At 40.2% G+C, this 22,229-nt stretch overlaps 1 protein-coding gene across 1 annotated transcript in view; it reads right to left on the bottom strand.

Moving 5' to 3' along the window:
* LOC110539691 (binder of sperm protein homolog 2-like) overlaps window positions 1–22,229 on the bottom strand; it is a 117,590-nt gene that overhangs the window by 17,628 nt on the left and 77,733 nt on the right. The window lies entirely within an intron of this gene.

The raw sequence follows: 22,229 nt of genomic DNA on the forward strand, positions 1-22,229 counted from the left end.
GTATACTTGCGGGTCTTTTGGATATATGCCTAGGAGTGGTATAGCTGAATCTTGAGGAAGTGCTATTCCTAATTGTCTGAGAAAGCGCCAGATTGATTTCCAAAGTGGTTGTACAAGTTCACATTCCTACCAGCAGTGGGAGGAGGATTCTCCTTTCTCCACATCCTCTCCAGCATGTGTTGTCACTTGAGTTTTTGATCTTGGCCATTCTGATGGTGTAAGGTGAAATCTCAAGGTCATTTTGGTTTACATCCCCCTGATGACTAAGGACACTGAACATTTCTTTAAGGGTTTCTGTGCCATTTGATATTCCTCTATTGAGAATTCTCTGTTTAGCTCTGTAGCCTATTTTTTAGTTGGATTACTTGATGTGTTGCTATTTAACTTCTTTTGGTCTTTATATATTCTGGATATTAGCCCTCTGTCAGATATAGGTTTGGCGAAGATTCTTTCCCAATCTGTAGGCTGTCCTTTTGTTCTCACGACAGTGTCCTTTGCTTTATAGAAGCTTTTCAATTTCATGAGGTTCCATTTATTGATTGTTGCTCTTAGAGCCTGTGCTGTTGGTGTTCTGTTCAGGAAGTTGTCTCCTGGCCAATGAGTTCAAGGCTCTCTTCCCCAGTTTTTCTTCTAACAGGTTTAGTGTGTCTGGTTTTATACTGAGATCTTTGATCTACTTGAACTTTAGTTTTGTGCACAGTGATAAGTATGGATCTATTTGCATTTTTTTACATGTAGACATCCAGTAAAACCAGCACCTTTTGTTGAAGATGCTATCTTTTTTACACTGTATGGTGTTGGCATTTTTGTTAAAAATCAGGTGTCCATAAGTGTGTGGGTTTATTTCTGGCTCTTCTATCCAATTCCCTTGATCCACCATTCTGTTTCTATACCAGTATCATGCAGTTTTTATTACTGTTGCTCGTGTAGTACAGCTTGAGATAAGGGATACAGCTTGAGATCAGGGATGGAGATACTTCTGGATAATCTGTTGTACAGATTCATTTTGGAGATTCTGACTTTTTTTTGTTTTTCCATATTAAGTTGAGCATTTTTTCTTTCAAGATTTGTAAAGAATTATGTTGGTAATTTGATGTGAATTGCATTGAATCTGCAGATTGCTTTTGGTAAGATAGCCATTTTTACTATATTAATTTTGCCAAGCCATGCACATGGGAGATCTTTCCATCTTCTGATATCTACTTCTAATTCTTTCTTCAGAGAGCTGAAAAATTTTTCATACAAGTCTTTGACTTGCTGGGTTAGAGTCATATCAAGGTACTTTATGTCCTTTGTGACTACTGTGAAGGGTGTTTTTTTCCTAATTTCTTTCTCAGCCCTTTTGTCTTTGGTATACCAGAGGGCTACTGATTTTTTTTTTTTAGTTAATTTTGTATCCAGCCACTTTGCTGAAGGTGTTTATCAGCTGTAGGAGTTCCCTGGTTAAATTTTTGGGGTCGCTCATGTATACTATCACATCATCTGTGAACAGTGATACTTTGACTTCTTTCCTTATAATTTGTATCCCCTTGATCTCTTTTTAGTTGTCTTATTGCTGTCACTAGGACTGCAAGTACTACGTTGAGGTATGGAGAGAGTGGTCAGCCTTGTCTTGTCCCTGATTTCAGTGGGATTGATATCAATTTCTCTCCATTGATTTGATGTTGGTTATAGGCTTGCTGTATATTGTCTTTACTATGTTTAAGTATGTGCCTTGTATCCCTGATCTCTCCACGACTTTAAACATGAATGGGTGTTGGATTTTTGTCAAATGCTTTTTTAGCATCTAAAAAGATGATAATGTGGTTTTTGTCCTTCAGTTTGTTTATATGGTAGATCACATTGATGGATTTCCAAATAATGAACCACCCCTGCATGCCTGGGATGAAGTCTACTTGGTCTTTGATGTATTCTTGGATTTGGTTTGTAAGTATTTTAGTGAGCATTTTTGCATCAGTGTTCATAAGAAAGATATATCTCTAGATATAGAGAAATAGAAGTTCTCTATTTTTGTGTTGGGTCTTTGTGTGGTTTAGGTATCAAGGTGACTGTGACTTCACAGAATGAGTTTTGTAATGTTCCTTCTGTTTCTATTTTGTGGAATAATTTGAAGAGAATTGGAGTTATCTCTTCTTTGAAGGTCTGGTAGAATTCTGTGCTGAAACCATCTGGTCCTGGCCTTTTTTGGATGGGAGACTTTTGATGACTGCTTCTATTTCCTTAGGGGATATAAGACTATTTAATTGATTTACCTGGTCTTGATTCAGCTTTGGTAAGTAGAACCAATCAAGAAAATTGTCCATTTCATTTAGATTTTCAAATTTTGTGGCGTATATGGCTTTTGTAGTAAGACTTAATGATTGTTTAGATTTCCTCAGTGTCTGTTTAGCTGGTTTGGATAGTTTCTCTTTGCCTTTTAGTTAGTTTGGCTAAGGGTTTGTTTGTCTTGTGATTTTTCTCAAAGAACTAGCTCTTGGTTTTATTGATTTTTTGAATTGTTTTATTTGTTTCTAATTTATTGATTTTTTGCCCTGAGTTTGATTATTTCCAGCTGTCTACCCCTCTTGTGTGTGTCTGCTGCTGCTTTTTTTTTTCTCGGGCTTTCAGCTGAGCCACTATTTTGCTTGTATGAGATGTTTCAAATTTCTCCTTGAAGGTGCTTAGTGCTATGAATTTTCTTCTTAACATTGCTTTCATTGTGTCCCATAAGTTAGGGTATGTTGTACCTTCATTTTCATTGAACTCTAGGAAGTCTTTAATTTCTTTATTTCTTCCCTGACCCAGCTGTCACTGAGTAGCAAGTTGTTCAGTTTCCATGTGTGTGTAGGCTTTTTGCTAATTTCTGTTGTTGTTGGGGTCCAACTTTAGTACATGGTTCTTCAGATAGGATACAAGGAATTATTTCAATCTCCTTGTATCTGTTGAAGCTTGCTTTGTGACCAACTATATGATCTATTTTTCAGAAGGTTCCATGAAATGCTGAAAAGGTTATACTCTTTTGATTTGGGCAGGAGGATTTTCTTTTCTGGTCTTACTTATTAGGTGTTCTATAGGCCTCTTGTATGCTTACAGGCCTCTCCTTTAAGTTGGGGAAATTTTCTTCTATGGTTTTGTTGAAAATATTTTCTGGGCCTTGGAGATGGAAATCTTCTTTTTCTTCTATTCCTATTATTCTTAGGTTTTGTCTTTTCATGTTGTCTTCAATTTCTTGGATAATTTGTGTCAGAATTTTTTTAGATTTATTTTTTTCTTTGATGGATACATCGATTTCTTCCACTGTATCTTCCACACCTGAGATTCTTCCTTCCATTTCTTGTAGTCTGTTATGTTTACCTCTATAATTCCTGTTTTCTTTCTTAAGTTCTCCCTCTCCATTTCCTCTCTTTGTGTCTTCTTTAATTTTTCCAATTCTATCTTCATATCTTGAACCATTTTGTTGATTTCTTTCACCTGTCTGACTGTATTTTCCTGTTTTTTCCTTCAATCCCTTTACCTGTTTGTTTGAACATTCTTCTGTTTCTTTTATTTCGTTCAGTGATTTAGTAATTTCCCTTCTGAAAGCCACAAACTGTTTGGCTGCATCTTCCTGTATTTCTTTACCGATGGTCATAATTAGATTTTATCTTCCTCTAATTCTTTATGCATTTTATTTGTTTCCTTCATTAACCTCTTCATAAGCATAGATGTAAGGTCATCTTGAATTTCACTTATGTTAATGTGTCCAGAGCTACTTGCCCCTGGATACCTGGGTTCTAGGGATGCCACATTATTTTGCTTTTTGTTGGTTGTGCTTTTATTCTGGCCTCTACCCATCTGCCTTTCTCAGGTGTTGTCTGTTAATTTCTGGTGCCTGCTGGAGTCCTGGAGTGGGAGAATCCCCTTGGCAGGTTTCTGAAGGAGATCTCCTCAGCTTTTTGAGTATGGTCAACTGAATGGTGGTGCTTCTCAGGAACTGTCACACAGTTCACCTCAGGCATATGGACCTGTATGGTTACTGTGGTATTCAGGAAGGCTCTCCTCTCATCAGGAAAATCCTGGAGATGGCTGCCCTGCTGCAGGGTTTCTTGCTCTGAATTTAGTGAGCTGCTGCTGCTGCTGTTAAGCTGTATTTGCTAGGTGCAGCCCTTGTGAAGAACCATAGAGTCCTGTGGTTTTGTCAGTTTAGCTAGAGATAACTGGTCACATCTCAGAGTAGTATCTTAGGGCTGCTCCAATGGCTCTCAGGCTTTTGTAGGTCTGAGGTTGGAGTGGTGTACCCCAGTACCCTAGCCATAATCAGTGGCAGGTGAGCACAACACTCATGTGTGCAGTAGAAGACCAGAGCTTAGAGCCTGTGGGAACACAGAAACTTTTCTGGAGCTGGGTGTCCTGAGGGTTGGAACCTATGTTTTCCCCTAATCTCTGGTGTTTTGGGGTCTGCAGGTCCATCTGGGATGGTGAGTAGAGCAAGCAGGCACAGGAGTGTGGCTCTGCCTTGCCAGTGACTGGGTGCCTGGGCACCTGGGCATTTGCAGGAACCCAGGGACTTTTCCTGAGAACTGTTTTTTTTGGGGGGGGAGGGATGTCGGCTGAGCGCTGTGAGGTCAGGCCTGCTCTTCCCCTCACTGTGGGCTTCCACCTGTCAGAGAAACTCAGTTTCTGGTGCCATGGGGCCCTCAGTTCTGTCTGAGATGGTGAGCCGGGTGCGGAGTCAGAACTCTGTGCTGATGGCTAAGCACCCCACTTTGGGCTGGCACCTGGGTGCCCGCTGGACCTGGGTCTTCTTCCAGGGATTGCCTGGGTGACCTAAGGTTGGTCCCGATTGCTTTCTGCACCATGAGGTTTTCTCTCAACTGGAAATCTCAGTCTCTGGCATTGTGGGGCTCACAGCTCAGTCTGGGACAGTGACAGAGCACACCTGCACCATGTGGCTCTGGGCTGGCAAATGAGCACCTGGAGGGACCCGGGAACTGGTCTGCAGTTTAGCTGGGTGACCTGAAGCTTATTGAATTCCATACCGTGGGGTTTCCTCTCACCTGGGAAACAATCGCTGGTGTTTTAGGGACCAGAGATCTGTCTGCTGGTAAATGTGCAGATCCTACTGTGCTGCTGGTTAGAAAGAGTGTCCTCCCCATGCTGCCATCTTGGATTCTCCCCCCATTCTCTTTGTTTTTAATTTATTGCTTTCAGCCCTGAGTTTGATTATCTCCCCCTGTTTACTGATCTCACGTTTGTCTGCTTCTTCTTTTTCTAGGGCTTTGAGGTGTGCCATTAAATTGCTTGTATGAGATGTCTCCAGTTTCTTTATGAAGGCACTCAGTGCTATGAACTTTTCTTTTTTTTTCTTTTAGCAGTATTTTCTTTTTTTTTTTTCTTTCTTTCTTTCTTTCTTTTTTTTGTTTTTTCATCAATTACACTTTATTCATTCTGCATCCCCCCATAAGCCCCTCCCTCCTCCCCTCCCAATCCCACCCTCCCTCCTCCCTCTACATGCATGCCACTCCCCAAGTCCACTGATAGGGGAGGTTCTCCTCTCCTTTCTGATCTTAGTCTATCAGTTCACATCAAAAGTGGCTGCATTGTCCTCTACTATGGCCTGGTAAGGCTGCTCCCCACCAGGGGGAGGAGATCAAAGAGCAGGCCAATCAGATTATGTCAGAGGCAGTCCTTCTTCACATTACTATGTAACCCAATTGGACTCTGAACTGCCCTGGGCTACATCTGTGCAGGGGTTCTGGGTTATCTCTATGAATAGTCCTTGGTTGGAGTATGAGTCTCTGGGAAGTTCCCTGTGTTCAAATTTTCTGGTTCTGTTGCTCTCCTTGTGAAGACCCTGTCCTCTCCAGCTCTTACTATTTCCCAGTTCTTACATAAAATTCCCTTCACTCTGCCCAACAGTTGCCCATCAGGCTCAGCATCTGCATTGATAGTCTGTAGGGCAGAGGCTTTCAGAGGCCCTCTGTGGTAGGTTCCTAGGTTGTTTCCTGTTTTCTTCTAATGTCCATCCTCTTTGCCTTTCCGGATAGGGATTGGACATTTTAGTTAGGGTCCTCTCTCTTGCTTAGTTTCTTTAGATGCACAGGTTTTAGTGGGTTTGTCCTATGTTGTATGTCTATATGAGTGAGTATATACCATGTGTGTCTTTTTGCTTCTGGGACAACTCACTCAGAATGATCCTTTTCAGATCCCACCATTTACCTGCAAATTTCATGATTTCCTTATTTTTCATTGCTGAGTAATATTCCATTGTGTAGATGTACCACAATTTCTGCATCCATTCTTCAGTTGAGGGGCATCTGGGTTGTTTCCAGCTTCTGGCTATTACAAATAAAGCTGCTACAAACATGGTTGAGCAAATGTCCTTTTTGTGTACTTGAGCCTCTTTTGGATAAATGCCCAGGAGTGGTATGGCTGGATCTTGAGGAAGCGCTATTCCTAGTTGTCTGAGAAAGTGCCAGATTGACTTCCAGAGTGGTTGTACAAGTTTACATTCCCACCAGCACTGCAGAAGAGTTCCCCTTTCTCCACAACCTCTCCAGCATGTGTTGTCACTTGAGTTTTTGATCTTGGCCATTCTCATGGGTGTAAGGTGAAATCTCAGGGTTGTTTTGATTTGCATTTCCCTAATGGCTAGTGAGGTTGAGCATTTCTTTAAGTGCTTCTCTGCCATTCGGTATTCCTCTACAGAGAATTCTCTGTTTAGCTCTGCTCCCCATTTTTTAAGTGGATTATTTGGTTTGCTGCTTTTCAGCTTCTTTAGTTCTTTATATATACTGGATATGAGTCCTCTGTCAGATAAAGGGTTGGTGAAGATTCCTTCCCAATCTGTAGGCAGGCGCTTTGTTTTGATGATGGTGTCCTTTGCTTTGCAGAAACTTTTCAGTTTCATGAGGTCCCATTTATTGATTGTTGCTCTTAGAGCCTGTGCTGTTGGTGTTCTGTTCAGGAAGTTTTCTCTTGTACCAATGAGTTCTAGGGTATTTCCCACTTTTTTTTTTCAAGCCGATTTAATGTGTCTGGTTTTATGTTGAGGTCTTTGATCCACTTGGACTTCAGTTTTGTGCAGGGTGATAAGTATGGATCTATTTTCATTTTTCTACATGTAGACATCCAGTTGGACCAGCACCATTTGTTGAAGATCCTATCTTTTTTCCATTGAATGGTTTTGGCGTCTTTGTCAAAGATCAGGTGTCCGAAAGTGTGTGGGTTTATTTCTGGGTCCTCTGTTTGGATCCATTGATCCACCCTTCTGTTTCTATGCCAGTACCATGTAGTTTTTAAAACTGTTGCTCTATAGTACAACTTAAGATCAGGGATGGAGATACCTCCAGAAGATCTTTTATTGTAGAGGATTGTTTTAGCAATTCTGGGTTTCTTGTTATTCCATATGAAGTTGAGAATTTTTCATTCCAGGTCTGTAAAGAATTGTATTGGTAATTTGATGGGAATTGCATTGAATCTGTAGATTGCTTTTGGTAAAATGGCCATTTTTACTATGTTAATCCTGCCAAGCAATGAGCATGGGAGATCTTTCCATCATCTCATTTCTTCTTCTAATTCTTTCTTCAGAGACTTGAAATTTTTTTCATACAAGTCTTTGACTTCCTTGGTTAGGGTTACTCTGAGGTACCTTATGTCATTTGTGGATATTGTGAAGGGTGTTGTTTCTCTAATTTCTTTCTCAGCCCTTTTGTCTTTTGTATACAGGAGGGCTACTGATTTTTTTGTGTCAATTTTGTATCGGCCACTTTGCTGAAGGTGTTTATCAGCTGTAGGAGTTCCCTGGTAGAGTTTTTGGGGTCACTCACGTATACTATCATATCATCTGCAAATAGTGATAATTTGACTTCTTCCTTTCCAATTTGTATCCCCTTGATCTCCTTCAAATGTCTTATTGCTCTAGCAAGGACTTCCAGCACTATGTTGAAGAGATATGGAGAGAGTGGGCATCCTTGTATTTTCCCTGATTTTAGAGGGATTGCTTTAGGTTTCTCTCCGTTCAGTTTGATGTTGGCTATAGGCTTGCTGTATATTGCCTTTACTATGTTTAGATATGTGCCTTTTATCCCTGATCTCTCCAATACTTTAAACATGAATGGATGTTGGATTTTGTCAAAGGCTTTTTCAGCATCTAGGGAGATTATCGTGTGGTTTTTTTCTTTCAGTTTGTTAATATGGTGGATCACATTGATGGATTTCTGTATATTGAACCACCCCTGCATACCTGGGATGAAGCCTACTTGGTCATAGTGGATAATATCTTTGATGTGTTCTTGGATTCGGTTTGCGAGTCTTTTATTAAGTATTTTTGCATCAATGTTCATAAGGGAGATTGGCCTGAAATTCTCTTTCTTTGTTGAGTCTTTTTGAGGTTTAGGTACCAAGGTGACTGTGGCTTCATAGAATGAGTTTGGTAATGTTCTGTTTCTATTTTGTGGAATAGTTTGAAGAGAATTGGTGTTAGCTCTTCTTTGAAGGTCTGGTAGAATTCTGCACTGAAGCCATCTGGTCCTGGGCTTTTTTTGGATGGGAGACTTTTGATGACCGCTTCTATTTCTTTGGGGGATATAGGTCTATTTAGTTGATTTACCTGGTCCTGATTCAGCTTTGGTAAGTCAAATCGATCAAGAAAATTGTCCATTTCATTTAGATTTTCAAATTTTGTGGCATATAGATTTTTGAAGTAAGTCCTAATGATTGTTTGGATTTCCTCAGTGTCTGTAGTTATATCCCCCTTTTCACTTCTGATTTTGTTGATTTGGGTGGTGTCTCTCTGCCTTTTAGTTAGCTTGGCTAAGGGTTTGTCAATCTTGTTGATTTTCTCAAAGAACCAGCTCTTGGTTTCATTGATTCTTTGAATTGTTTTATTTGTTTCCAATTGATTGATTTCAGTCCTGAGTTTGATAATTTCCAGTCGTCTACTCCTTCTTGGTGTGTCTGCTTCTTGTTTTTCTAGGGTTTTTAAGTGAGCCATTAAGGTGCTTGAATGAGCTGTCTCGAATTTCTTCTTGAAGGCACTTAGTGCTATGAACTTTCCTCTTAGCACTGCTTTCATTGTGTCCAACAAGTTTGGGTATGTTGTGTCTTCATTTTCATTGATTTCTAGAAAGACTTTAATTTCTTTCTTTATTTCTTCCCTGACCCAGCTGTCATTTATTAACAAGTTGTTCAGTTTCTATGTGTGTGTAGGCTTTTTGCTATTTCTGTTATTGTTGAGGTCCAGCTTTATTCCATGGTGATCAGACAAGATACAAGGGATTATTTCAATCTTCTTGTATCTGTTGAGGCTTGCTTTGTGGCCCACTATATGGTCTATTTTGGAGAAGGTTCCATGAGGTGCTGAGAAGAAGGTAAATTCTTTTGTGTTTGGGTGTAAAGTTCTGTAAATGTCTGTTAGGTCCATTTGATTCATGACCTCTGTCAGAGACATTGTTTCTTTGTTTAATTTCTATTTTGTTAACCTGTCCTTTGTTGAGAGTGGGGTGTTGAAGTCTCCCCCTATTAATGTGTGGGGATCTATATGTGCTTTAAATTTTATCAATGTTTCTTTCACAAATGTGGGTGCCCTTGTATTTGGGGCATAGATGTTCAGGATTGTGATGTCTTCCTGGTGGAATTTTCCCTTGATGAGTGTGAAGTGTCCTTCCCCATCTCTTTTGATTAATTTTGGTTGAAAGTCTATTTTTTCAGATATTAGAATGGCTACTCCTGCTTGCTTCTTGGGTCTGTTTGCTTGGAAAGTCGTCTTCCAACCCTTTACCCTCAGGTAATGTCTATCTTTGTGTCTTAGGTGTGTTTCTTGTAAGCAACAGATTGCTGGGTTTAGTTTAAGTATCCATTCTGTTAATCTGTGTCTTTTTATTGGAGAGTTGAGTCCATTGGTGTTGAGAGAGATTAATGACCAGTGGCTGTTAGATCCCTTGATTTTGATATTGGCTGTGGTCATCAGGTTGTGTGCTTGGTTGCTTTTTGTTTTACTGAAGTGAGGTTATTTATTTCCTGTGTTTTCTTGAATATAGCTAGGTTTCCTGGGTTGTATTTTCCCTTCTAGTGTCTTCTGTAATGCTGGATTTGTTTGTAGGTATTGTTGAAATTTGTTTTTGTCATTGAATATCTTGTTTTCTCCATCTATGAGGACTGAGAGTTTTGCGGGGTATAGTAGCCTGGGCTGACATCTGTGTTCTCTTAGGGTCCACATGATATCTGTCCAGGCCCTTCTGGCTTTCATAGTCTCTGTTGAAAAGTCAGGTGCTATTCTAATGGGTTTGCCATTATATGTTACTTGGCCTTTTTCCCTTGCAGCTTTTAGTATTTTTTCTTTGTTCTGTATACTTACTGTTTTGATTATTATGTGGCGGGAGGATTTTCTTTTCTGGTCAAATTTGTTGGGTGTTCTGTAGGCCTCATGTATTCTAATTGGCCTCTCCTTTAGCTTGGGGAAGTTTTCTTCAATGATTTTGTTGAAAATATTTTCTGGGCCTTGGAGAAGGGAGTCTTCTTTTTCCTCTATATCTATTATTCTTAGGTTTTTGTCTTTTCATATTGTCTTGGATTTCTTGGACGGTCTGTGTCAGGAATTTTTCAGATTTAACATTTTCTTTGACAGATACATCGATTTCTTCCATTGTATCTTCTACACCTGAGATTCTTTCTTCCATCTCTTGTAGTCTGTTGGTTATGCTTACCTCTGTAGTTCCTGTTTTCTTCCCTAGATTCTTCCTTTCCATTATTTCTTCCATTTGTGTTTTCTTTAATTTTTCCAATTCTATCTTCAGGTCTTGAGTTGTTTTGTTTCTTTCCTTCACCTGTCTGATTGTACTTTCCTGTTTTTCTTTTAGTTCCTTCAACTCTGTTTCTTTTATTTCATTCAGTGCTTTAAGCATTTCCTTTCTAAAGGCCATAAACTGTTTGGCTGCAGCTTCCTCTATTTCTTTACGGATGGCAATATTCTGTTTGAGTTTATCTTCCCCTATGTCTTTACATATCTCATTTGTTTCCTCTGTTATCATCTTCATGAACATAGTTGTTAGGTCATCTTCTTGGATTTCAGTTATGCTGGGGTGTCCAGGGCTACTTGCCCCTGGGTAACTGGGTTCTAGAGATGCCATATTGTTCTGTCTTTTGTTGCTTGAGCTCTTACGCTGGCCTCTACCCATTGTGCTATCTTAGGTGTTTGGGGCTATTTTCTGGTGGTTCCTGGGGATCCTGTGGTGGAGAGAATCCCCTTTGCAGAAAGCTGGTTTTTCCTGAAGGATGTCTTCTCAGCTTTTTGGGTATAGTCCCTGGATGGCTGGTGTTTTTTCAGGAGTTGCTCACCTTAGGGATATAGACCTGAGTGGTAACTGTGGTCTTTGTTAGTTGAGAGGGTTCTCCTCTCACCCAGGGAAGTCCTGAGGGTAGCTGCCCTGTTTCTGGGTTTCTTGTTGTAAATTTAATGATCAGCTGCTGTGACCCAGTTGGACATCAGGCGCATATCAACTGTTTGTGCCTGTGTCTGGTGCCCAGCTGAGTGATCGCACCTCGGCCCCACTGGTCTGCTAGACTTTTTCTAGGGAAGGATTGGGTGATTTAAGTCAGTACAGTTTCCTTCCTTCCCTGTGGATTCTCTGGAGACACGGACTCCCAGTGTCTTTTTTTGCCCTGGTGCACACTGCTCAGTGTCTGCCAGCTGGCTGGCCGCAGAAACTGCCTGTTCCTGGAGCACAGCTGATTGATGGCGGCTTAGTCTCAGCCCGCTGTCTGGTGCGCAGAAACTGCCTGTGTCTGCCTTTGCGGCCTTTGGGAGCCTGGGTGCCTCCCTAAGCTGGGTATTTTTCTGGGGACGTTTTCAGGCTGGGGGTGTCGGCTGAGTGCTCTGAGATTAGACCAGCCATTTCCCTCCCTGTGTGTTTGCTCCGGACAGTGAAACTCATTCGCTGGTGCCCTGGTGCCCACAGTTCTATCTCAGGCCGCGAATCAGGCACGTAGGCAGGCAGAGCTCTGTGGTACTGGAACCTGGATCCCCAGCTCTGGCTCCGGGCTGGCTCCTGGGGTGCCTGTGGAACCCGAATCTTTTCCAGGGTATGTCTGGGTGACCTAAGGCCGGTCCCAATCCTTTCCTGTACCCTGGGGTTATCTCTCGACTGAAAATTCCAGTCTTTGATAGTGTGTTGCGTATGGTTCAGCCTGGGACCTTGACCAGAGACACTGGCTTGTGGCTCTGGGCTGGGGCTGGGGCTGGCGGCCGGCAGCCAAGCGTCTGGCGGAACCGGGATCTCTTCCGCGGTTTAGCCAGGTGAGTTAAAAGCTGATTGAATCCCCCACCGTGGGGTATCCTCTCACCTGGGAAACACAATGACTGTGTTTTATGGCCGCGAGTTCTGTTACTGGTCACTGTGATGATCCTGCTGTTGCTGCTCAGAATGAGAGTCCTCCTGGTGCCGCCTTCTTGCCCCTCCCCCTAGCAGTATTTTCATTGTTTGGGTGTGTTGTGCCTTCATTTTCAGTGAATTTTAGGAAGTCTTAAATTATTTTTCATTTCTTTCCTGATCCAGTTGTTATTGAGTAGAGAGTTGTAAAATATTGTTATTTCTGTTGTTGAAGTCCATCGTGGTCTGATAGGCTCCAAGGTATTATTTCAAAATTCTTGTATCTGTTGAGGTTTCCTTTGTGACCTACTAGTTGGAGAAGCTTTTGTGTTTGGGTGAAAAGTTCTGTAGATGTTAGGTCCATTTGATCCATGATATCTGTTAATGTCACTATTTGTCTGTTTAGTTTCTATTTTGTTGACCTGATATTGGTGAGAGTAGGGTGTTGAAGTCTCCCACTATTAATGTGTGGGGATTGATGTGTGGTTTACGTTTTATTAATGTTTATTTTACAAATTTGGGGCCCTCGTATTTGGGGCATAGATGTTCAGAATTGAGATGTCTTCTTGGTGGAAGTTTCCTTTGATGAAGCAATCTTCTTCATCTCTTTTGATTAATTTTTTTTTCAATGCAGTTTATTCAGGAACCTTGAACAATCATCTGACCCTGGGGAAAGCCAGCCCACAGCTTAAATAGCCTCTGGGTAGCCAACCCAGGCGTGCCACGGGGGCAATGCAGATAGGTCCACATACATGGAAGCAAGCCAGATCCTCAGCCTTAGGCAAATGTGGAGTTGTTTGTGACAGAGAGCACTCACCATCGGGAAGGTGGAAGGTGGAAACCAGCTCCATCTTTAAGGCGCGGCATTACGCAGCTCTCTACAGTTCCCCCTTTTTGTTTTAGACGCATCAGGCAAGAATAGAGGTCTGATCTCTGATATTAGAAATAAATTGGGACTTTGTACCGATGTTCATTTAGGTGTCATGCACCCAAAGAGCATCAGACCCGTCCGATACCTTTTTCTCAGAGGCGGGACCTGGGGCATCAACCCGCATGCAATCAGACATGCTCTTCTCTGGGTCGAAAGCGGCTGACCCTGAGTGCAGTGCTTAGCCTCGCATCCTGAGCATAACATTTTAGCTAGATCCTAGAAGGAAAGAGTATCAAATTCCTGCCTCCCTAACTGCTGTTAACTGCCTATAAATATTCAGGGAAAGGGCATGGGTTTGGTAACACCTCCTTTCTCCTAGATGGAATATGGAAGGGCCCAGTTTTTGTTTTTGTTTTTTGTTTTGTTTTGTTTTGTTTTGTTTTTGTAGGCCTTGATTACTAATCATAGCTACTGTGAGTTTAAGAGCACTGTGGCCATGTATGTCTAGAAGAAAATTCTCTACACTATTCCATCTTTAGGCTCTTACATCATCCCATAACTTCTTCCTTGATGATTCCTAAGCCTGTATTGGGAGATGTAGATGTATCATTTAGGCTGAGCACTGAAAGAACACTTATTCTCAGCACTTTGTCTAGTTTTGAGTCTCTGAAATTATGATAGCCTACTACAAGAAAAACCTTTTTTGACCAAGTTGACAGCAGATATATATAAGGGGAAACATGGTTATTTACAAAACAGTTTGATGTGCACATCAGGCCCATTTAGCAGATGAGCAGTGATAGCTTCTGTACTAGGACTTATTTCTTAGACAGGATGGGCATTTGACCATTTTGACTCCACCAGATGTGAATTCTTCTCAATGACACTCAGAAAATTACTATTTACCCCTGAAACACAATTGCCATTACTGACCAATGAGCATATCTTGTAAGGCTGGTTGAAGAATAGATCACCATGTCCACAGCTGAGTAAAACTTCATATGACAATCTCGCACAAGCAGCCTGCAAAACACCTTCTAGTACTATGAGGGCTATTCAGCAAGAAGGCATACTCCAACCCTTTCCCAGCTTGCTTTCTTTATGCCCTGTAACAAGAATATGGGGGTGTCATTAGCAATAGGGTTATCTCATTCAGAATGATCTTTCCTAATTCCATCAATTTGTCTGTAATTTTCATGATTTCCTTATTTTTAATAGCTGAGTAGAGGACCAAAACAGTCCTGATTGAAACTGATAGGCTAGGGTCAGACAGTGGAGGAGGAGGACTTCTCCAGTCACTATACTAGGAAAGAGGGATAGGAGAGGAAGAGGAAGGAAGGGAGGAGATGAGGAAGGGGGCTATAACTGGGATACAAAGTGAATAAATTGTAAAAAAAAATAATAAAATAAGATGTTTTTAAAAAGAAAAAAGAAGGATTACTACATCATGAAGGCAAGGTGACAGATTTAGGATAATCCAACAAGAACAAAGATAAAATAATAAAATGATAAAATTGAGAAGTTCAAGTAATCCATCACTCCATGAAAAAACTACACCTAAATTTCACAGATATAAAAACATTTTAAAATTATTTTCTATAGTTAGGAAAAGAGATGTTGTGTTGCTTAGTTTTACTGTCAACTAGACATAACCTATAACCACCTTGGAAGAGAGTCTTAATTGAGGATTCATGTAAATGACACTGGCATGTGGGTGTGTCTTTGAAAGATTGTCCTGATTGTTAATTGGTGATGTAGAAAGATGAAGTACATGTGGCAGCACTATTCCTTACTCAAGGCAGGGGGAAAGGCGGATGCATAGTATACAGGAGTAAAAATATAAGGGAGGGGAAAGGTAGGTGAAGGCAAGAAAGCAACAGCCTACATATTTATTCTTTTTCTGCTCTTGACTGTTAATGTAATGCTTTAACTCCCTACCAGGACTTCTCTTCAATAATAAAATGTAACCTGGTGTTGTAAACAAAATAAACCAATTTTTCTTTAGAATAACTGCATTTTTTTTTTAGAATAGAGCCAATTCTAGCAGGCATTTAGGTCACTGCATAGACAAGACCAGAAAAAAAGATGAAGATATGAAAGGTTTATATGTTAAAAATGAATTCATGATCACCAGTTCAGCTCTCTATAACAAACTGAAAAGAAAACCAAATGTATCCATAAAGTCACAAAAAAAAGCATAAGTTAACTTCAGCAGTCAACTTGATACAACCTAGTGTCATCTTAGAATCTCAGCTGAGATATTGTACCCATCAGATTGGCTTGTGGCTATGTATTAGGGTGATTGTCTTGACTGATGATTGAGGTAGTAGGACCACAGCATAGGAAGATGGGTCCAGGCTGCATAAGAAAATTAACCAAGGATGTTGAACATTTCTTTAATTGTTTCTCTGCCATTCAATATTCCTCTATTGAGAATTCTCAGTTTAGCTCTGTACTCCATTTTTTTTAATTGGATTACTTGATTTGTTGCTGTTTAACTTCTTGAGTTCTTTCCATATACTGGATGTTAGTCCTCTGTCAGATATAGGGTTGGTGAAGATCCTTTCCCAATCTGTATGCAGTTGTTTTGTTCTGACGACAGTGTCCTTTGCTTTACAGAAGCTTTTCAGTTTCATGAGGTCCCATTTATTGATTGTTGCTCTTAGCCTGTGCTGTTGGTGTTCTGTTCAGGAAGTTGTCTCCTGTGCCAATGAGTTCAAGGCTTTTCCCAACTTTTTCTTCTAACAGGTTTAGTGTGTCTGGTTTTATATTGAGGTCTTTGATCCACTTGGACTTTAGTTTTGTGGAGGGTGATAAGTATAGATCTATTTGCATTTTTTCTACATGTAGACAGCCAGTTAGACCAGCACCGTTTGTTGAAGATGGTGTCTGTTTTCCATTGAATGATTTCGGCATCTCTGTCAAAAACCAGGTGTCCATAAGTGTGTGGATTTATGTCAGGGTCTTCTATTCGATTCCATTGATCCACCAGTCTGTTGCTATGACTTGTTGCTCTATAATACAATTTGAGATCAGGGATGGAGATACCTCCTGAAGATCTTTTACTGTAGAGAATTGTTTTAGCAATTCTGGGTTTCTTCTTGTTCCATATGAAGGTGAGAAATGCAAATCAAAATGAACTTAAGATTTCACCTTAACCCATCAGAATGGCTAAGATCAAGAACTCAAGAGACAACACATGCTGGAGAGGTTGTGGAGAAAGGGGAACCCTCCTCCACTGCTGATGGGAATGTAAACTTGTACAACCACTCTGGAAATCAATCTGGCGCTTCCTCAGACAACTAGGAATAGCGCTTCCTCAAGATCCAACTATACCACTCCTAGGCATATACCGAAAGGAAGCTCAAGTGTACAATAAGGACATTTGCTCAGCCATGTTTGTAGCAGCCTCATTTGTAATAGCCAGAACCTGGAAACAGCCCATATGCCCCTCCGTGGAGGAATGGATACAGAAATTGTGGTACAGCCACACAATGGAATATTACTCAGCAATGAAAAATAAGGAAATCATGAAATTTGCAGGTAAATGGTGGGAAATGGAAAGGATCATCCTGAGTGAGCTGTCCCAGAAACAGAAAGTATATATATACTTCATCTTTTTTTCTGGTCTTGTCAATGCAGTGACCTAAATGCCTGCTAGAATTGGCTCTATTCTAAAAAAAAAAAAAAAAAAAATGCAGTTATTCTAAAGAAAAATTGGTTTATTTTGTTTACAACACCAGGTTACATTTTATTATTGAAGAGAAGTCCTGGTAGGGAGTTAAAGCATTACATTAACAGTATTATACTCACTCATATAGTCATGTAATATAGGATAAACCTACTAAAATCTGTACATCTAAAGAAACTAATCAAGAGGCAGGACTCTGACTACAATGCTCAATCCCCATCCTGAAAGGCAAAGAGGAAGGACATCAGAAGAAGAACAGAGGGAACAAGTCAGGAGCGTGACACAAAGGACCTCTGAAAAGTTCTGCTGTGCAGACTATCAGTGCAGATGCTGAGACTTACCTTTGGGCAGAGTGCACAGAATCTTAGGAAAGAAGTGGGAAACAGTAAGATCTGGAGAGGACAGGAACTCCTCAAGGAGAGCAACAGAACCAAAAATCTGAGCACAGGGGTCTTTCCTGAGACTGATACTCCAACAAAGGACCATGCATGGAGATAATCTAAGACCCCTGCACAGATGTAGCCCATGGCAGTTCAGTATCCAAGTGGGTTCCATAGTAATGGGAAGAGGGACTGCCTATGACATGAACTGATTGGCCTGCTCTTTAATTACCTTCCCCTGAGGGGGAAGCAGCATCACCAGGCCACAGAAGAAGACAATGCAGCCACTCTTGATGAGGCCTAATTGACTAGGATCAGAAGAAAAGAAAAGAAGACCTCCCCTATCAGTGGACTTGGGGAGAGGCATGCATGCAGAGGGTAGAGGAAGGAAGGGATTGGGGCGGGAGAAGGGAGGGAACCACAGGGAGGTTACAAAGTGAATAAAGCGTAATTAATAAAGACTTAACAACAACAAAAAAAAGAAAACTAACCAGGAATGAGACAGTGAGTTGATTAGCAAGCTGATTTTTTAAATAATTTTTATATAAATTACAGGTTATTTATTTTGCATCCCAGTTGTAGCCCCTTCCCTGCCAATCCCATCTTCCTTCCCTCATCTTCTCCCTGCCCCTCTCTAAAACCACTGATAGGGGCGGTCCTCCTCCCCTTCCATCTGACCCTAGTTAATCAGGTCTCATCAGGACTGGCTGCAAAGTCCTCCTCTGTGGCCTAGCAAGGCTGCTCTTCCCTCGGGGGGGAGGGGTGTATGTGTCAAAAAGCCAGCCACTAAGTTCATGTCACAGACAGTCTGTGTTCCCCTTACTACAGAAACCCACTTGGATGCTGAGCTGCTATTGGCTATGTCTGAGCAGGGGTTCTAGGTTATATCCATGCATGATCCTTGTTGAAGAATCAGTCTCAGAAAAGACCCCTGTGCCCAGATATATTTAGTCCTTGTGGCACCCCTGATCTCTCCAGGTCTTACTAACTCCCCCTTATTTCATATGATTCCCTGCACTCTGCCCTAGGTTTGGTTATGAGTCCTAGCATCTGCTCTGATACACTGCTAGGTAGAGTCTTTCTGAGGCCCTCTATGGTTCCTTTCCTGTTTCTTGTTTTCTCCTACTTCTAATATCCATCCCATTTGTCTTCCTAAGTGAGGATTGATCATCTTACCCTGGGACCTCCTTCTGTTTAGCTTCTTTAAGTGTACAGATTTTAATATGTTTATTCTATCATATAGGTCTAGTATTCACTTATAAGTGAGTATATACCGTGTATGTCTTTCTGCTTCAGGGATACCACACTCAGGATGATCTTTTCTAGATCCCACCATTTTCCTGCAAATTTCATGATTTCTTTTTTTTTTTTTTTTTAAATTGCTGGGTAGTATTCCATTGTGTAAATGTACCAGTTTCTGTATCCATTCCACCACTGAGGGATGTCTGCGTTGTTTCCAGGTCTGGCTATTGCGAATAAAGCTGCTACAAACATGGTTGAACAAATGTCCTTGTTGTGTATTTGAGCATATTTTGGATATATGCCTAGGAGTGGAATAGCTGGATTTTGAGGAAGCACTAGAGGAATATAGAATGGCAGAGAAACACTTAAAGAACCGTTCAATGTCCTTAGCCATCAGGGAGATGCAAATCAAAATGACCCTGAGATGTCACCTTACACCCATCAGGATGGCTAAGATCAAAATCTCAAGTGACAACACATGCTGGAGAGTTTGTGGAGAAAGTCAAATGCTCCTCCATTGCTGGTGGGAATGTAAACTTGTACAACCACTTTGGAAATCAATCTGGTGCTTTCTCAGACAATTAGCAAGCTGATTTGTAAACTGTGTTTTTTTGCCTCGATTCCTTCTCAAGATACTGCCCAAGACTCTCTGATCAGGAGAATATGACCTGAAAATGTAAGCCACATAAATACTCTCTTCTTCCTAAGTTGCTTATTGTGGGAATGTTTTTAGAGAAACCATAAACCAAACTAGACCAACACTTAAACTGAATATTAATGTCAATTCTTCAATCAAAAGATACATGGTAGGAAACATTAGTGTTTTAAAATAGAAATTTAGTGAATGTCGCTTAATAAAGATGAGAGATGAGAGGGAGATTAGAAAGTGTGAAGGGTTTCAATAATCAGAATGTAATTTTAACATGTATAAAATTTCCAAAGAAAAAGTTCAATAATAAAGTCATATGAAACAATACAAAATCCCACAGAATATCAAACCAATCTTGGAAAGCATAATATCTTGTTTCATGTTATGCTACAAAGGTATACTAACAAAACCAGCATTGCACTGAAACAAAAACAGACATGTAGATGAATGGAATTCAAAACCAAGATATGTGTTCACAACTGTAGGTACTTGATTTTGACAAAAATCCTAAAAATACAGATTTCAGAAAAGATAAGTATATACAAAAATAAAAACATAAAATAAATCATTATGAATGATTTCATTAATTACCGTTATCTGGGTCTTGCATTTTCTCTGAATCTCCATGTACACAATTGTAAAATGAGGCATTCTTTTCATTAATCTTCAATGCATCTATTCTTTCTCTCTACTTGGTTGAAATAATGTTCTTTGCTGTTCACACTATTTCTATCATCTGTCTTTGTATGAAGTATCTTTGAATATATTTTTAACTCTGATAATTTCATATATTGTATTTTTATCATATTAATCCCCTCCCCCATTACTCCCATATACTCCTTTTAATCCATAACTATCCAACTTTGTTGTTGTTGTTGTTGTTTGAGACAGAGTTTCTCTGTATAACTTTGGCTGTCTTGGACTCTCTTTGTAATCAGGCTGGCCTTGAATTCACAGAGATTTGCCTGCCTCAACCTTCCCAAGTGCTGCGGTTGAAATCATGTGCCACAACACCTAGCTGTATAGTCATTTTTTTAATGATTTGTTTTTCTTTTATGTCTAGGTACCTTTTACCTGCATATATGTATGTGAGCAACAATGTATGTATTAGCTGCAGAGGACAAGAGTACATCATATCCTCCAGAACTGAAGTTACAGTAGTGAGTCACCATGCTTGTATTAGAAACTCAACTCAGATCCTCTGTAAGAGCAAACAGTGCTCTTAAAAAGAAATTAAAAAGCAATAAATCAAGCAATCCAATTAAAAAATGGGGTAAGGTGCTAAACAGAGAATTCTCTGTAGAGGAATATAGAATGACAGAGAAACACCTAGAGAGATGCTCAACGTCCTTAGCCATCAAAGAGATGCAAATAAAAATGACCCTGAGATTCCACCTTACACCTGTCAGAATGGCACAGATTAAAAAATCAAATGACAACACATGCTGGAGAGGTTGTGGAGAAAGGGGAACCCTCCTCCACTGCTGGTGGGAATGTACAACCACTCTGGAAATCAATCTGGCACTTTCTCAGACAATTAGGAAAGTGATTCTTCAAGATTCAGCTATACCACTCCTAGGCATATATCCAAAAGATGCTCAAGTACACAAAAAGGACATTTGTTCAACCATGTTTGTAGCAGCTTATTCATAATAGCCAGAACCTGGAAACAACCCAGATGTCCCTCAATGGAGGAATGGATACCGAAATTGTGGTACTTTTACACAATGGAATACTACTCAGCAATTAAAAACGGGCTTTATCTTATGCAGGTTTTTATAAGGAACCACTGATGATATAATATCATTGCACAACAGCCACGTCATGACCAGAGGGCAAGATTTACAGAGAACAGTTTTAAAGAACTCCCTCCCATCATCTAGTTTTTACCTTCTTTCTACTCCCTGTTCCATGATGTTTCTTGAACCTTTGGTAGAGGGGTCATATAGAAGTCACATTAATGACTGAGTACTCACAATTTTTCTCTGTGTTTTGATCACTGATAAATCTCTTCATGAACTAATGTCAGCTGCAAAAAATAATCTTCTGTGACGAAGTTAAAGAAATGCACAAACATTTAAATACTTACAAGGCAGTTTAACAACATGACCATTTAGTAAAACAACAGTAGGAACCCTACTTTGGGACTATGACCTCTCCAGCTATTGGTTCATGACCACATTTATAGTACTATGCATGAATTCCCTTCATTGATTTTAGCCAATAGGCTGCTGTATTGATAGGAATTTTTCTTTTCAACACCAAATAAATACCATTCTTTTAATTTTTGTCATAAAATCTTTATGTGTTCTCAGTACAGCTCACAAGTAGGCAGGTGCTTATTTGTCTGTTTCTTGAAAATAACTCCCCATTAACATATATCTTGTGGATATTTCTTGTTGGATCCAAGAATTAGTTACCACCACTTCATACATATACATTAAATTATCACAAACAACAATTATCCAGGCTCAGCAGGAAAGTTGAAGCCTCTAATTCCAGAACTCATGGGGTGGAGACAAGTGGATCAATGCCATCCTTATCTATGCAGCAAGACTGGATCAGACTTGTTGGCATGCCCTTTGTAATTCTTATCTCCAAACAATTTTTAACCACTTCCATGACAGAACCACTGTTAATTATCATCTAGATATTTGTCATAGACTTATTATTGGTATCTTCCCTAACATGCTTTTGGCTCTTTTATTTGTTTGAAGACATGGTCTGGGTGAGTCAGGGCTGGGCCTGAATTTCACCAAGTACCTGAAAATGACATTGAACTTGGGGATTTCTTGTGTCTACCTCCTGAGTTTCAGCATTACAGATGTGTGCCTAATCATATGGCTTGGATTTAATTTTCTCTTGATATGTGTAGCCATATGTATTTATGGTGGTATGAATACAAATGTGTGAAGGTGGGCATGCTTGTACCAAGGTTCAGTGTAGAAGTCATTAGACAACAACAGGTGTTCAGCCTTGCTTTCTACATTGTTTGAAACAATGTCTTTTTCTCTTTGTTCATCTCTGTGACTAGCTGGTCCCAAACCCCAGTGAATTTTTCTGTCTCCAT

The sequence above is a fragment of the Meriones unguiculatus genome, chromosome 6, assembly GCF_030254825.1.
Source record: "Meriones unguiculatus strain TT.TT164.6M chromosome 6, Bangor_MerUng_6.1, whole genome shotgun sequence".
Classification (NCBI taxonomy): domain Eukaryota; kingdom Metazoa; phylum Chordata; class Mammalia; order Rodentia; family Muridae; genus Meriones; species Meriones unguiculatus.